At 40.8% G+C, this 14,030-nt stretch overlaps 1 protein-coding gene across 2 annotated transcripts in view; it reads left to right on the top strand.

Moving 5' to 3' along the window:
• Window positions 1-14,030, top strand: part of BMPR1B (bone morphogenetic protein receptor type 1B) — a 232,440-nt gene that overhangs the window by 50,082 nt on the left and 168,328 nt on the right. For both annotated transcript variants that reach the window (XR_009555817.1, XM_060247045.1), the window contains exon 2: window positions 13,074-13,147. The gene's annotated coding sequence lies outside the window, so the exon portion shown is untranslated. The remainder of the gene's footprint in view (window positions 1-13,073; window positions 13,148-14,030) is intronic.

The raw sequence follows: 14,030 nt of genomic DNA, 5'->3' as shown, positions 1-14,030 counted from the left end.
TTATGATGGGCCCTTAAATGGTTTTAGCTTTCTACAATAAATACATGTATGTTTTATGATTTTTTTACACTTTGTTTTTAATGTTTGGCCCTTTAATTGCATATTAACCTTTTAGGTTTCTTACTCCAGTTTTTGGGTTAAGTTTCTTTCCCTTCTTTGTTTTTCTTTGGACATCAAATCTCCATCATAAATGAACTACCTGTGAGAAGCTTTGAGGGAAGTTACATCCTGTTAGACAGACACATTATATTGCTGGTTGCCAATGTTAAAATTGGATCAGAAGGGAATGGGGTCTGTGGGCAAAGGTAATGTAAAATAGGCTAGATTAGTCTTAATGCATTGCCACAGTGCATGAAGTTAATTCTGAATCTAAAAGTTTTGTAATATATAGTTGATTTCAGGGCTTTTTTGAGAAGGAACGCACAGGAACACATTTCTGGTTGGCTTTGTGTCAGGGGGTGTGGCCTAATATGCAAATGAACTCCTGGCTTTTTCTATACAAAAAGCCCTGTGCAAACCAATGGTGATATCGGGTTGTGAGGCCTAATATACAAATCAGTTCATGAGGTGATTTTTCTACAAAGAAAGCCCTGGTTGAATGTGTAAGTAAACATAAATAGCCCATGTCCTGGTTCTTACTTTATTTAATCTGAACAGCAATGAATATAAGGTTTGTTCTACAGATTATTCTATATAAGTTGCTCTATTCATAGGGTCCAGTGGAATTATAAATGGATACAGACAGTTAAGGCAGATGTTTCTTCAGTGGCTCTGCCTGCCATGTGGCCACAAGGTCTTGTTTTGCACGTTATGTGAGATTATGATTTAATCTGACATGGTTTCGTTGTACATTTGGAATCTTAAACATTGTTTAGGCTACAAAAATGGCTTTATGTCTTCACCAGGCCAGTACAAGAAAAATGAATGAGAACCAGAAAAAAATACCCTGCATAATTACAACTACTGTTTAATTAATGTACCCTTGTTGAGTTTAAGTCATTTATTAAGTTTGTAAGAGATCAGTCTTGGGATTTAGAAAAAGTATTACTTGAAAATGTATTGAAACACTGGTAATATTCAGCACAATCTAAGTTGGATCTAAATGAGTTATTCTCTTTCGAGTTTTACTGACCCCACATTTTGGTGCTCAATAAAGGAAAGGAAAGGTCCCCTGTGTAAGTAGCAGTCGTTTCTGACTCTGGAGTGACGTTGCTTTCACAACATTTGCACGGCAGACTTTACGGGGTGGTTTGCCATTGCCTTCCCCAGTCATCTACACTCCCCCCCCCCCAGCAAGCTTGCGTACTCATTTTACCGACCTCGGAAGGATTGAAGGCTGAGTCAACCTCAAGCTGGCTACCTGAAAACCCAGCTTCCACCGGGAATCGAACTCAGGTCATGAGCAGAGCTTAGAACTGCAGTACTGCAGCTTTAACACTCTGTGCCACGGGGCTCTTCCTGCTCAATAAAACAAAACCTCTTTAATGCAAAGGTATTTGGAATCTTATCAGCATTTTTTTTCTTTACAAGCAGAAAGAGTAATATTATGTTAAGAGGTAGTCCAATGCCTTTAAACTTATTTAATTTACATTTAATATTCTTTTATATGGCTAAATTGCATGTCATCTATATTAAAAGAAAGCACAGCCCCCATTAATTTGAATTGGACTAAAGCTTCTTCTCATCTCCTAAATTTGTTGAATTCAACCATGATATGTATCAGAAATAAAACCTGAATCTGTGAATTTCACCACCACCACTAGGCTCCGCCAATACTCTTGTCATAGTGTTGTCACTCATTCCTTGACTGTGTCGCAGGGAGCTTGTCTTGCAGTCTGCCATAGTTGCTATCACATAACACATGCTGGGAATTATTAAGAAGGGAATTGATAACAAATCAGCCAGTATCATAATGCCCCTGTATAAATCGATGGTGCGGTCTCATTTGGAGTACCGTGTGCAGTTCTGGTTGCCACACCTCAAAAAGGATATTATAGCATTGGAGAAAGTGCAGAAAAGGGCAACTAGAATGATTAAAGAGTTGGAACACTTTCCCTATGAAGAAAGGTTGAAACGCTTGGGGCTCTTTAGTTTGGAGAAACGTCGCCTGCAGGGTGATATGATAGAGGTTTACAAGATTATGCATGGGATGGAGAAAGTAGAGAAAGAAGTACTTTTCTCCCTTTCTCACAATACAAGAACTCGTGGGCATTCAATGAAATTGTTGAGCAGTCAGGTTAAAACAGATAAAAGGAAGTACTTCTTCACCCAAAGGGTGATTAACATGTGGAATTCACTGCCACAGTAGGTGGTGGCGGCTACAAGCATAGCCAGCTTCAAGAGGGGATTGGATAAAAATATGGAGCAGAGGTAGATAGATAGATATAGATACAGATATAGATTATAGAATTTTTTTTTGGCCACTGTGTGACAGAGGGTTGGACTGGATGGGCCATTGGTCTGATCCAACATGGCTTCTTTTATGTTCTTATGTTATAACACAATGGGTCAGTCTGTCTCTCTCCATCTATCTGTCTGTCTGTCACCCATCTGTCACCCATCTATCACCCATCCACCACCCATCCACCCATCATCGCTGAGTCTTATATATTGAAGAAATTTCAAAAAGCCTTTTATATTGAAGAGATTTCAAAGACTGTATTTGATTATTTTCATGTATATCTGGAATAAGTAAGGTTCCACAGTGAAATCTGTCATAGTTTTAAGAAGGAGTATTTAAAGTCACATGCTAATTTTGAGTTTAACAAGAGTGAGGTCACCCAAATGCTGGGGACAATGACTACATACACTAAGTAAAACTTCCCTATTGTTACCCTCAGCTTCTACCTATCTCTTTTTATGAAAGAAAGGGTACTAAAGACTATCTGGTAAGCTTTGTCCTATCAAAGTCAGTAACAGAAACTAAAAGCAGGTTTTGCTTTTAGTTATTCTGCCAGTATGACTCAGGCTTGACCTGGAAGGATGACTTCCTTAGGCAGTGATGGTAGTTAATCAAAGAGGCCATTAACATGTTCTGCCAAAAGGAGTGCTAATTATTTCCCACTGTGGTGGTTTCTAATGTGTGAACTCATTTAATCATCTGGCAGCTTGTTGGTGCTACATAACTAGAATAATTCCTGCTGACATAGATGCTAGATTTAGATAAACCTTTAATATTTTCTGAATGACAAGGGAAAGAAAAAATGGCTTTAAGTAAAAAAAAAAGGAAAATGTCTTTTTCCTGCACTATATTGGAGAGTTAATGTAAAATATTTAAGATGGGTCTGCATAATTGGTAATCTGGCCAGCTGAGCGCATCCCATTAGGGCTGGATGTGCTTTTTCATTGGTGAAAAAGTGTCAAAAGGGTCTTGTTTGACCACTAAAAAAGCTATGTTGAGGGGTCATGAGACCTGCATGGACAAAGGTTAATGTGGAATGGGGAGAACTGGTTTGACTGTCCCTCCCTCCCCCCCCCCCCGGTCATATTTAATATGTAGCATTTTCAGTGGACCGCCATGTACTCCCATTGGAGTGAGCGAGCCCAGTAGATCCAGGACCAGTTTGGGTGTCAGAGTTGCGTTGCATATTCCCCCCTCCCTTGCTTCAATTATTCCCCCCCCCCCATTTTCTTTGTAAGCTGTGATTCTCCAGTTTGGGGGTGTGGGAATCAGGGCAGAAATCAATCCAATTTTTAAAAAGTTTTGTCTACATATTCTGTCTTGCAAGTATACACATGGATTCTTTTATGGTCACTGGCTACTCATGCAATGATGCTTTTGGTCATGTCCTACTGTTTGGGATTTCTTTGCTTCAACCATCAAAGATATGATTCCCTCAAACGACAAAACCATATGCTGCCTTTATTATTTGCAAATATTTATATCTTTGCAGTTGTATACAGTTAACTTATATTTCAAAGTTAGTAGCATATCCACATCATAATTTAGATTTTATTGTTTTTTGAAGGATGATGGGGCAAACTTGAAACAGCTCCACAGATTCCAGAAGTTACACTGTGGTAATAATGAGGTTTAAAAGGCTGGTTGGTTTATTAAGTGTTCAGTCAATAGTTCTGCAAATAATAATGAATAAGCTCTCCAGTCATCCTCTAGCAGTAAAAAAGAAAAAAAAAGGCTTTTGGAGTTATGTTATGATCTTCCTGTCTAGTCCCAAGACTCTAAAGTATTTATGACTTGAAAACAAAGTATCTTACAGTCAAAGGTAAGAAACTTGGTGCTAAAAGAGCAACAGCGTGCTTATAAAATGGAGAAAAATAATTAATAATGGTTCTTTAGCAGGCAGCACCCCATGTATACTGTTTGCCCCCTTCCAACCTCTGTCCTAGTAATACTTCCTTTTTTTTTTTTTGCTTAAAGCCCAGTTCTCCCATGGCTCGGCTTTTAATGAGTAAGCTCACACATTGCCTATATTATTTATTTTCTCATTAGTTTGTGAGGAATGCAGCACTATTGCCTGATTATTTTGTCCAAACAAAGAACCTAAGCTTTCACGCAGAGGTTGTTGAAATATGTATGATTACTGAAAGTACAACTCGGTCCCACTTCCTGTATATACACCTTTCACTAATGTTTTAAATAGCTCTTAGTATCGTGTTTATGATGTCCTGTACTACTGTTAGGGTTTAAGGGTTGGTGACCTTAATTTGTGTTGGCCTGATAATTTACCAGCATTTTGGGGAAGAACAAAGCAGAAGGCTTCTCTTCTAAAACTGGCAACTCTTAATATGCCAGCCTGCTCTCCAAAGTCCAATGTACATTTTCTAAATGATCCCCCGCCCTTGCACTATTCCTTTGCCTGAAAAGATTTTCTTTCCCACCTGCCCCTGCCTTCAGAAGCGAGACAGGTTATTATTGGAGATCAAGACTTTTCCACAGAATTTAGAATCCAGAGCTTAGAAGACTTTCCCTGGTATTGTTGGTCAGGCATCTACTTTTCCAAAAAGAAAGTCCAGGTTATCCTAGTTTACCTGGGCCTTTGTAGATCTGACTGATATTTTTAGAATTGTTCTGGTAAACTGGATTTTTTGGGGGGTTTTTTGTTTGTTTTACTTTCTATTTTTATAACCTGTTACAGATACTTGTTTTTTAATGCTGGTTCTGAGCTGCAGATTGCATGAACAGGTGAACTATACATGGTTTTATGGAAGGTGTGTCATCATGACAACCCTTGAGTCGTCTTAACTCCTCCCCAGTAATGGTAATATCTGGAGGCCATATCTGGAAAGCATATATGTAGTCTCAGTGCACAAGACTCCAGCTGAGCATCACCCTCAATACCATCTCTTGCCTTAGACTGCTGTTTAGTCAGTTGTTGGCAACAAACACAAACATACCCTTACTTGCTGTTAGCTGACCTGAGCCCATTAGGGGAAGGCGGGATATAAATGTGATAGATAGATAGATAGATAGATAGATAGATAGATAGATAGATAGATAGATAGATAGATAGATAGATTAGATAGATAAATGTACCTGGCAGCATTCATCATGGTGAAAGAGCCACCTCTGAACCAAAAGGAAAAGTGGGAGAGCCAATATGGTGCAGAGGTTGTGACCCAGATTCAAATCTACACTCATGCCATGGAAGCTCACTGAATCTCCTTGGACCAGTCACACATTCTAAGTCTAACCTATCTTGCAGGGTTGTTGCGAGGGTAAAATGGAGGGGATGAGAATAATGTAAGCCTCTTTGAGTCCCTATTAGGGAAGAAAGGTGGTATGTAAATGAATTTAGTAAATACATAAAATATATATGTTTTAATAAAATAAGAACATTGTTTTACATTAGATCAGGGGTCGCTTTGTAGAAAAAAAAGGTGGTGGAGCTCATCCAGGGATCGTTATGCAGCTGTACCTACTATTCAATGGACAAGGTGGAGGAGGGGGAACCCTCAGAAAGGTTCAGGAGCTGTGCTCCTGTGAGCTCCTGCTGAATCCAAGGCCTGCATTAGATGATGCTGGACCTCATATACAGTAATGAGTAAGCCGCGGAGTTGTATTCCCGCATTTCTTAGCATCTTAGGAAATACATGAAAGAGTGTTCATTTGGAGCGCAAATACCAGTCAGAAGATTGCTTGTGCACATGTTGGCCTGATGTGCAGTGTATGTGCATGTGCATAAATATACAAGCATGAGTTTGGACTCTGAGGACAATCATGTTCACCATGATTTTTCTTTTCTAATTATATGCACATGTCTGTGCTTAATGTATATTGCAAATAGAGGAATGTAAATAGAGGGATGCTCAGACAGAATGTATTTGAAACAAATGGGATTAATTGGCCTACAGGTGCCTTCGCCTGCGTTGGATTTGTAGCCTCTGAGTGAATAACGCAGCTTTACCCACATGAATACTTGCATTCACATTGCTACAGCAGGAGCACAGAGCTGGATAGCTTTCCTTTGTAGCTTCCTGTCCCAAATGTTTGGAAATGGCTTTAGAAAAAGGTAGCTTGGATTTAATTAATTTAAACTGTTAAACTGTGAGGGTTTCCCCTCAGGCTTAGCCTTGCTGAATGCTGGAACTCATTAATAAACAGTCAAAACATCACACCTGCAAAATATTTTGTGTGTGAAATCCTGCACAAGACTGTTAGTCACTTATGTCAACCGTGCTTGTCAAGGCATAGCTCCTTGATTTCAAAGGGAATCCTAGCTGCAGTGTTTCTATATTTGCAGCACACCCATGGTATAGTTCAAAAGTGGCAAATTGTTTCATAAACAATATGTAGTGGCTTCTGATTGGATAAACATTTGGGATTGGATGAACATAAGGAACAGAGGTCCATCAATGGCTATTAGTCACCGGTTATAGATGGAACTCTCTGTCTGGGTAATGATGTTCTGTATTTTTGGTGCTTGGGGGGGGGCAAATAGCGGGAGGGCTTCTAGTGTCCTGGCCCCACTAGTGGACCTCCTGTTGGCACCTGGTCTTTTGGCCACTGTGTGACAGAGTGTTGGACTGGATGGGTCATTGGCCTGATCCAGCATGGCTTCTCTTACGTAGTTCCTGAGATTAAAATGTGGCACCTTATCCCAGCCCAGAGTGCAAGCAGAAACAGTGAACGGGAGCAAGTGAGACATCCACAGAGGAATAGGTTATATTATTTATTTACTTCTTTCATTTATTGTTAACCTTTGTTGCTGAGACTCAAAGAAAATTACAATATACATGACACAGGAAGCTTTAGTATACTGAACTGAGACCATCAGTCCATTAAGGTATGCACTATCTACTCATAAGAACTTAAGAGAAGCCATGTTAGATCAGGCCAATGGCCCATCCAGCCCAACACTCTGTGTCACACAGTGGCAAAATACATATATATATATATATATATATATATATATATATATATATATATATATATATATATATACACACACACACACACACACTGTGGCTAATAGCCACTGATGGACCTCTGCTCCATATTTTTATCTAAACCCCTCTTGAAGGTGGCTATACTTGTGGCCGCCACCGCCTCCTGTGGCAGTGAATTCCACCTCCTGTGGCAGGAACTCAGAGACTGATTCCTCACTAGCAGTTGCTCTGCTCCTGGGATTCTGCTTTTTCTGGGGAATTTTGATCTGTGACTCCCTTTCCTCCAGTTTCCCTTGTGGCTTCCGGAACTCTAAAAAACAAGAGCGGGAAGGCACAAGGGAAATTGGAGGGGGTCGCAGATCAAAATGGGCCCACACAGCAACTGATGGTAAAGTGATCACTTGAACTGGGGAAAGCGAACCAGGGAAAGCAGAAGCTCAGGGGTGGAGCAACTGCTAGTGTGGAATTGGTCAGACGCTGGCAGCAGCTTTCTTCAGTCTGCAGTAGAGGTCTTGCATAAGACATCCAGTAAAAGAAATTCAGTAGGACTACTGCCACAAAAAAGGGGGGAGGGAACCCTGCTACGGTTATGACATACCATAGTGTAGAAGACGGCTTAAAAAGAAGTGGGTAGTGCAGTGAAAGGAAGGTAATACATACAATATACACTGCACGTCTTCTTTTATGTGTGGCACATGTGCATATACATATATCTCAACAAACACTTATTCTCTTATAAAAGCATCATTATATATTACAGTCCCAGTCCCTTTATAAAAATGCCCCTGTGAACATTTCTGTCTTGTGCACTCTGGAGAATGATAGAAGCATGAGAGGCTTCCTGATCTCCCCAGGCAGGGTGCTCCAAAAGTAGGGGCCATTGTCTGGACTGAATAAAGATGGAAGAAAGCTTTTTTTTTTTTTGCAGCTGCAATTACTTACTTCTCTAGTTATCAAATTGCAAGGGTCATTTTGTTGAAAAATAGGTGGTGGAGCTCATTAGCATAACTCACTCACATATACTGTTCCCCCACCAGCCAAAAGCAACCTAATAGAGGAAAGGAGAGCTGCAGGTGAGCGAGACCTGCTTGGGTTGGCTAGAGATCCAACCAGCCTAAGCAGGTCTTGCTCACCTGGGACTCTCCTTAGCTGCACAAGATCTTGAACAATTTGAACTACACTGTCCATATAGGTTTCCCCTTGTGCATCACTGGATCCAAGCCATACAGTTGAACTAAAATAAACAAAATAGTTCTAAGTTATTTTATTTTTGCAATTTGTATAGGGTGTTTAGAAATAGTGCCAAAGTTAATGTTGAAGATTTTAAGACTTTTCCTCTTTGGGGCTGGCTTTTTAGTTTTGTGTTTTGGGATTAAGCCAATAGGGGAATGGTAGGGGTTAGAAGGTTTTTAGATGCACAATAGAAGTATATTACCTAGTTATAATGTTAATATGTTCCACACCAGGCATAGAAAATAGGGCCAAGTTATGCATTTGAATGATGAGAACAATTTTGCTGGCTACCAAATTTGAGATATTTGCCTCAGGTTTTTTTAACTGTACCTCTAAAATTAACAGTACCCAGCTTGCTGGGGAGAAAGTATAGATGACTGGGGAAGGCAATGGCAAACCACCCCGTAAAAAAGTCTGCTGTGAAAACGTTGTGAAAGCAACATCACCCCAGAGTCCGAAACGACTGGTGCTTGCAAAGGAGACCTTTCCTTTCCTTTCCTAAAATGAAAGGAGGAAAATTCAGACAGCTAAAAGTAGCAGCCATGAGGCTTATGTATACTATGTATATTATGTAAAATCCCTCTTGTTTATAAAAAAATACAAAGTATAGTGAATAAATTCTGGGTCAATAAGTAAAGGAGAGAACAATATTTCTGCTCTTTGTTACTATGGAAGAGGATTGAGGCTGAGTTCAGCTGTGTCACTTAAAGTGCTTTTCTGCCCATTTTACCAATAGTATGCACATATGTAAAACAAGGAAGTTTTAAATGTGCTTGTTGTACCACATTTCTTCTGAATTGATTGACTGACCAGAAGGGGTTGTTGATTTGCAATTACATTTATTTATTTCAATTTTTAGCCTGCCTTTCCCATGGGACAGGCTCAGGGTGGGTTACATCATAAAAACAATCAACAGTAAAAACAATAAAAGGCAAATTTAAAATGTATAAAATCTAAAACTACAGAGTGACAGTAGAGACTAAAATAACAGGCTCTGCCTCATTGTTCAGGTCCAGCAGATCTTACAGCACTGGGATGGATTGAAGGGGGGAGGCCAGTAACAAGTGATGTCCACTGCCTCAGCTGAAAGTCTGGTGAAAAGAGCTCTGTTTTGCAGGCCCTGCGAAATTGGAGCAGATCTCGCAGGGCCCGGATCTCCAGGGGAGCTCATTCCACCAGGCAGGGGCCAGGGCTGAAAAGACCCTGGCCCTTGTCGAGGCCAGATGGACGTCTCTGGGGCTGGGTATCAAAGGTTGTTGGGTCACTGATTGTAAAGACCTACGGGGCTCATACAGGGAGAGGCAGTCCTGAAGTTATGCTGGCCCCTGGCTGTATAGGGCTTTATAGATAAGTACCAACACCTTGAATCGAATCTGGTACTCAATAGGTAGCCAGGGCAGTTCACGCAGCACAGGATGGATCCGTGCCCATAGAGGCTACAGTGTCAACATCCATGCAGCAGTGTTCTGCACCAGCTGGAGTTTCTGGAGGAGGGTTAAGGGCAGCCCCATGTAGAAGGAGTTACAATAATCTAGCCTGGAAGTGACCATCGCATGGGTCCCTGTGTCCAGTTTGCGTGGGGCAAGATATAGGACCAACTGTTTGACCTGCCTCAGATGGGAAAAGGCTGATCTGACATTGGTGGTAACATGGGCCTCCATAGTCAGAGAGGCATCCAGGAATACCCCCAAGCTCTTCACCCTCAACGTGGGCATAAATGGAACTCTATCAAAACATGGGAGCCTGATTCCAGCCTCCTATAACCTAGGCACGGAACCTCCATCGTCGATGGATTCAATTTCAGCCAGCTCTGTTGCAACCAACCAGCCATGGCTTGCAATGCCCTACCCAGTTCCTTCAGGGCTGAGTCCAGGCGGCCATCCATCAGCAAATAGAGCTGGGTGTTAATCTGCATATAGATGACACCCCAGCCCATACCTCAGGATAATCTGGGCAAGGGGGAGCATGTAGTTGTTGAATAACACTGGGGGAAAGAATTGCTCCCTGTGGCACACCACATTGTAATGGGTGTCGCTGGGATACTTCATCCCCAAGCGCCACCCTCTGTCCCCAACCTTAGGGAAAGGAGACCAGCCATTGTAGGGCTAGCGCCTATATTCCTGCATCAGAGAGGCAATGGGCCAACACTTCATGGTCGACCGTATCGAACGCTGCTGATAGATCAAGAAGGATCAGTAGCACTGATTTCTGCATTCTGTATTTCTGAGGCATTAAATTTGCTGTTCTGCATTAATCAGGATCCAGACTGGATTAAAAGGGATACCAATATCCAGTGTTTGAAAAACAGGCAACCATAGTGGAAAATCCCTGGCCTCTTGAAATCTTCCTTTTCCAGCAAGACATCTTGCATTTGTGAGATGTGGTTATTCATCCACAAATGTTTGGCACACACTCTATAATGTGTTCCTAGCTGAATGTCACACTTAACCAACCACACAGGTTGCTTTCAACCAACCCTGATGTGCATGCTGTTTTTAAAACTGGTACAATTGTTTCCTTCATTTCTGAGGGATACGAATTTCTGGCCATTGCCAGCTTTTAGGGCAGTCAATGAGCAGTACTCATGTAGATCATTTTAATACTTATATTATTACTATAAATACTTCACTTGCTGGTGCTCATTAGAAAATTGTCTATTACCATAAAGCAGTAAGAGCCTGAACATGTTCTTATGGAAGTAAACAGAAATTTTGCCAATGCTTACTTCATTGAAAGCAAGACCTACTTAGGATGTTATTTTTGGAAATGGGGTTTATATGGAGAAACGCTTTTTGTAGTTTAATAAGTACTATTAGTTGCATCATTTGCCTTTTAAGTTCTTTTCAAATATTCGTTTTAAAAATAGTTTCTGACAAAATTGTAGGGGCCTTTTGGTCTGAGATTATTTTGGTAATCTCCCCTCCCACCGATATGATCAAAAGCCCTTTTCAACCCTGATGATGTCATGCATTTGAACACTCTTTGCTGGCAAACTATGTTAAACTTTTTTGGTGGATTATATTTATTTGTCCCAAATCATAACAATAATAGTTAGCATTTTCTTAGTAGCTCCCAAAGAGTCTTAATCAAATAGTGATGTACATTACAGGAAGTGGAAAAAGGGAAGTGCAAATGACTTTTTCTTTTACTGTGCTCATGCTCAGATGAAACTTGTATGACTTAGAACGTTACTCACATTTGGCATTTACTCCAGGTTTTCAAGCTGCTCTTTTCCATTCAACAAAGGGGCGGGGGGGGGGAACCAAAATGAATTTACTCTTGTTAGTTCACATGAATTGCCAATGAACCCTTAGAATAAGGAGTGAATTTATCCACTCGTTAGTTAGTCCTAAAGAATATAGTAAATAGCTATACAAAACAAAAAAATAATGTAGTAAACAGCCAGTGGTCACCCTTACTCCCAGCTGTTCAAAGTAAACACCTACACAAATAACAGCTTTGCTAATCTTGGAGAACTGGGGGAAAGCTGCTTTTGATGGTTTCAAAGAAATTTCTGGAGAACAGGGAGTCTGGGTTTGGGGTGCTCGAGAACACTGGACTTAGCAGCAGGAGACAACTATGGGGTTGTTCCTGAGGAAAGAAGCAGGATTATTGAAAGTCGGGGGACTGGTCAGACTTTCAGTTACCCAAATTCTCTATGTATTACAGTGTAGTCTTGTACTACAATGGCAATGGTGTTCCAGGGATCCAACTTCTTTGTGCGCTAATGTATAAACCTGATTGTGCTGGATTTATTACCATTTATTACTCTGTCATTGCCTCTTTTATGTGCAACCATTTATGCAGCCTACATTCTTACAAAGGCTAAGGCAGTTAGGAATTGTTGTTTTTCTTAAAAAACCTTTTTTTCAATGCCTTTCCAGAAATCTTTTGACATCTACATTATGCAGTAATTAAATTTAATGATCCTAACTAAATAATATTTTGATATGTAAAGCCGTAAAGGGGGTTGGAGATTTACGCAATTTGGCTAAAACAAAGGTGGTTCTTCCCTTCCCTTCTCTCCTCCCTTTTCCTTTCCACCTGCTTGGAGAGAGCTCCGTTTCTTCAGACAAGCTTCATAATTACCCTTCTGTGCCTGGTTTGAGCCTCCAGGAAAGGCCCACAGCATCTGTAAAGCTGGCAACAAAATGGTATTTCCAGGCAGGCAGGGAACTGCAGGGTAGGGAGCCAGTTCATGGGTTTGTCTGAGCAGCTGAGGACTTCGGCTGAGTAATACCAATGGTGTACAGTAACAGAGACTTGTGCCATGAGCAAGCAAAAACAGCAAGCAAGTCCTGGGACCAATATTTATAGACCACTATGTGGCACTTCTGGAAAGGGGGAGAGAGAGAAGACGCATACACACAGAAGCAAGTGAGAGCAAAGCATGGGCTGAGACGAAGGTGGATTTGCATCAGGGTTTGGGATTTCTTCTTAGAAATTATGTTTTGTTTGCATTTAAACAAAGTTGTATTCTTTCCACTCACCAGGTTTAAAGTGTGTTTGAAGGTGAACCACAGCAGTCTTGTTCCAAGGATGCAAGGGACATTGAAGGATTCTGAAGGTATGTTGTTGGTTTTGTTCCAGCTCACCTTTCAGTGCCTTTGCTTGCTTTCAAGAGCGATATTAGCACCTGTGACATACTGCACTTTTAAAAGCTTATGAGTGCTGGGTAAACAGATAAAGGACTGTGAAGGGTTAATTCTTCACAGAGCCAGAGAGCCTTGAGTGACAGGCTGTTCCAAGAGATCTGATTGGTTATCATCAGCTGAGCAGACAAAATCTGGAGAGATCTGCATGCTGAGGGGAGATTCAGTCATATTTCTGCCTTGACTGAACAGAATACTGACAGTCTGATTTCAGCCCTAGCTGAGAAGCGTCAAGTACTGAAGGTTTTGGAATTCAACTTTGGCTGAGAGCAGTTTAACAGAGATAGAGAACTGGGGGAAAGTTGGCAAGGAAGTTTGAGAAGTAGGCAAAGACTTCTATTTGGGCCAAGGAAAGGAGACAGGTCTTCTAGAAAAAAGAAAATTCCCTGCTCAGTCAGACAGGAAGTTAGCTCTGATGAGTGCAGAGATCCCTGCTCTGGTGTGCCTGTAGAAACCTAAAGAGTCACTTAAAAACTCAATATGTGTACTGATGTTTAAAGAGAAGGGATTTGGGTACTGGAAAGAATGTACCAACCTTCTGGGAACCAAAGAAGTCTTGTATTTTGTGGCTTTTTGCTTCCAAGTATCTGTTGACAATTTCCAGTTAATTTCCCTATTTCATGTAAAACATTTCTACCCTGCATTCTTTTGCAACAGAGTGGGTTACCTGAATGCATGGAGACCTATCAGGACTTGGTTTATGTAATTCCTCTTCCCTCATTTATAAATAGTACTGAGCCAAAAAAAAAAGGCAACGAGTAAGCTGTTCAGAGTAAATGTCTATATATTGTTAGGTTA

Source organism: Heteronotia binoei, chromosome 9, assembly GCF_032191835.1.
Source record: "Heteronotia binoei isolate CCM8104 ecotype False Entrance Well chromosome 9, APGP_CSIRO_Hbin_v1, whole genome shotgun sequence".
Classification (NCBI taxonomy): Eukaryota; Metazoa; Chordata; class Lepidosauria; order Squamata; family Gekkonidae; genus Heteronotia; species Heteronotia binoei.
This window is presented reverse-complemented; position numbering and strand designations above follow the sequence as displayed.